Genomic DNA, 4024 nt, shown 5'->3' with positions numbered 1-4024 from the left:
GATAAGAGGGCCTAAACGTTCATACAATTCAAGTTTGAGTTGTTGGAATGTTTAGGTGTTTCTTTGATTCTCTTTGTTTTGTACCATGAGGAACTAAACTCCCCCTTGGTTGGGGGGTGATTCGAATATATGTTTATGCTTGCATTTTGATTTGATTACTTCTAATTGCGTTTCATAAGTTGTGATTCAATTTGTTTAACCGTTTTATTGATAACTTATTTATGTATGTTTATTGAGAGTGCACGCTTAATTTTCATGCATGAATATGACGCTAGAATATAAGTGAGTTTCACCTAATAGTTACGAACTTATATTCATAAGTAGTGGAGGTTGCTTATAAACAATCGCGTTAAACGAATTCTTGGCAAGAGTTTCATGCATTCATAGTAACGAATGTCTCGTCAACACTTATAATTTTCATAGAGCGTAATGATTCTTGCTTGTACCTCTTCTATGCATTCATGTTGAGGACTTGTGGGGAATGTTTTGAATTGTCGCATGCATCATCCAATTCAATAACGTTAGGAAGATTTGAAGGTTAATTAGTGCATCACGGTTAACTTGGGGTGTTGAGAATTCATGGTTTATTGAAATGCAATTGGAAATCATTTATTATGCAAGTATAACATGTATGGAGATGAACCCCTTGGCTAGGTTCCCATCCATTCAATTCCATCAAATTCATCTTTACATTCTGTCTAGTTTATTAACTTGTTTCGTTATTTCAATTTTCGTCAATTTAAAACCCCCCCCCCCCCTTTTACTTTCTTGTTCTTTAGTGTTTAGACTTTGTTTAGTTTATGTTTTAAAGTGTTTTGATTCCATTTATTTCCCAAAATTCGTCCAAATTCACCAAAATGCTCAAAACTGCCCAGAAAGTGATTTTAAGGCAGTTTTGAGTGTTTTGGGTGATGTTTGAGTCTTTTGGTTTGTTTTAATGTTTTAAGTGTTTAGTTTTACATTCTTTGAGTTAGTTTAGTGTTTTATATTGTGTTTTTACGTTCTTGAGTCAAGTTATTACTTAATTTCGTCCAAATTTGTGGTTTTGCTCAAATCTGCCCAGAAAGTGGTTTTTAGGCAGATTTGAGTGTGTTTGTGTTGTTTTGAGTCTTTTGGTTTGTCTTAGTGTTTTAAAGTTTAGTTTTGCATTCTTTGAGTCTAGTATAGTGTTTCATATTGTTATTTTACGTTTTTGAGTCAAATTCAAGTGGTTAACAATCCCTCCTAATCCCTGGTCCAGAACGATCCCTACTTATACTTATACTACAATTGTCAAAAAGAGGGTTTAATTTATGCGCGTATAAATTCTCGCATCAAATTTTGGCGCCGTTGCCGGGGATTAGAAAATTTGCTAATCCCTTGGATTGTTTTATTTTCGTTTGTTTTTATTTTTCCAGATTCTTAATTTTGTTTTGTTTCTTGTTTTAGGTACTAGTTCATGACTCGGAGTTCTCATCCGATTCGTGAACATATCCTGGAGTGATTGGGTTCTTCGTCCGGCTGCAAGACGTAAAAGAAAGCGCTACTTGGGAGGCAACCCAATGCACTGAATAAACAAAGCATGTTAAAAAAAAAAAAAAAAAATATAAAAATAATAATAATAATAATAATAATAACATGGCAAAATGATGGAGCCTTCACAGAGGTCGTTTGCTTGAAGCCCCACTACTGGGCAAAACTCTAGAAGCGGGAGGCATCGGAGCGGAAGGCGTCGAAGCGGAAGGCATAGATGCGGGAGGCATCGGAGCGGGAGGCATCGGAGCAGGAGGCATCGGAGCTAGAGCATTCCAGGCCCCAATACTTGGCCAAACGCTGGACGAGCCAGGAAAAATGTGCCTCTGGAAGTAAGCCGCAAGCCTTTGACGGTCACTTTGCATTCGACCATTGGATTCTTGCAACTCATCAAGCTTCCTCTTCATGCCCGTCGAATAGTTGTTTGCAAGCACATGCAAACTTCTATTCTCATACTTCAGCTGCTTGATCTCTTGCTTGAGACTTTCCACCTCTGCCATCAATGATTCCACCTGACGGGAGCGGGCAAGCAGGCGTTGGCCCATGTTGGACACAGAACTCGCACACTGAACACTAAGTGCGAGGGACTCTTGAACGGCCAACTCATCGGACCGTCCTGACAGCAGCCTACTATCTTTTGGAGTGAGGAGGTTCCTAGCTACTATTGTAGCTGTTGTGGCGTCCTGCATCACGGAGTCTTCACCTGAAAGAGGACCGTTAGAAGATAAGAAAGAAGGGCGCCATACGTTACCTTGACGCGGCGCGCCCGTATCACTGCTAAGGCTCAATTCCAAGCTAAGGTTCGATGGGTTTGCCATTTTTTTCAAAAGTGTTCAAAAGAGAAGGGATGGATGGAGTTAAAATTTCAAAGGGCCGGAGACGATGTTCAAGAATGGGAAATCTTCAGAGTGTGTTTGTTGGCGATGATCGATACCTCTATAAGAAGCCAAGGCGACGCGTCCACCGATTCAAAACGCCGAAAATTCCGGCGGAAGTTCGGCGACGCTTTTCTCTGCTTTTCAGAAAACGCGTTCAACTTTGTCAAAAGTTCACGTGGAGGTCATCATCGCAGCTACACTTTTGCCGACAAGCGTAAATTTCGGCGACGCTTTCTCTGCTTTTCAGAAAACGCGTGCGACTTTGTCAAAAGAGCTCTGACAGAGCCGCATCCGCACTACCACGTGTCGTTCAGAAAGCGAAGGGGCGCCTGTGCAGAAATCGAAGAGCCGTTTGCTCAGAAATTGAAGAGACGTTTGTCGACAAGGGTAAAAGAACAGTACCACCACTTGATATTATCTCTATATATGTCGACCTTCGTTTTTTATGGCAAGGCAAACCTGAAGAAAATGTCCAACTCTTTCGCACCTCTGAGGGCGCTCTCCCAGCAACGCCTTTTGAAATACTCAATTTTTTCTCCCCCAAAGAAGATACCAGAAACCTGGAGTACAAATAAGGCAGAAGGAAACGGTCGATCGAAGCATGTGGAGACAACCACAACAAATACATGTGCTGCTTCATTCGCCGTTTCTTCAAAAGCAAAGGTATCTCATATCATCAAGGTCTAAAGCAAAAGTATCTCATATCATGCTCTTTCCCTGTCCTTGTTCTTACTCGCATGGCAAAGTGAAAGAAGCAATCAGCCGGCACTTGGAGTCAGTCTTCCGGTCTGGAGCCAACTGCCTGGAATCTGTTCCTGATTGCTTACCTAGCGTTGCTCTCGAGTAGTCATCTTCAACGGTTGATACACTTCCAGAGAAGGGACCACTTCTGCAAAGGGAAGCGAGTAAGGCAAGTGAAAATGATACATTGAAGCATGTGGAGACAAACATAGGCTGAGTTATACTCCAACCCTTTTCAATACGAATTGGAAAGATTGAACAAAGAAACAGACCAAAGGAGTAAGCTCAGACCTTCGGGGGAGACCAAAAGAATCCTGCTGCCCAGTTCAAGAGTAGCACAAAGGAAAATCAACGATGGGAGGAACCCCTGTGGAATCAACAAAATCAAGCATCAATGCAATCACCAAGGAGAAGAGGGAATTTACACTCCATAACCAGATTTGCGTCCCTAAACTCTTCTCTTTGTTAATTACATTCTGCCATGTTTAGTATGTTTAAGTGCTTTTTATGTGTTTACTTATGTTTTGTGTGAATCTATGCTTAAAACATTGAGGACAATGTTTGATTTAAGTGTGGGGGGGGGTAACTAAGTATATTTGATGCAAATTCGTGGGATATTATCACCCATAACTTCAAATGTTGTTCCTTGCTGTTTTAAGGTGTTTTTAAATTGTTTTAGAGTGTTTTTAGTGTGTTTTGTTTTATAACTCCGAAAATCACATAAAAATTTGAAAAACATGTTTTAAAAAGCCTAAAAAGAGTGTTTTGAGTCATTTTTGTGTGTTTGTGTCTTAGGGTACCTTCCAATACAATGATAAGGATTTGGTTTGTAATTGCATGACGGTTAAAAAGAGTTATTAACATAGAGAAAAGTTTGATTTACTCTTGGTATA

This window comes from Pyrus communis, chromosome 1 (assembly GCF_963583255.1).
Source record: "Pyrus communis chromosome 1, drPyrComm1.1, whole genome shotgun sequence".
Lineage (NCBI taxonomy): Eukaryota > Viridiplantae > Streptophyta > Magnoliopsida > Rosales > Rosaceae > Pyrus > Pyrus communis.
The sequence above is the reverse complement of the archived record's forward strand: the minus strand, read 5'-3'. Positions refer to the sequence as shown.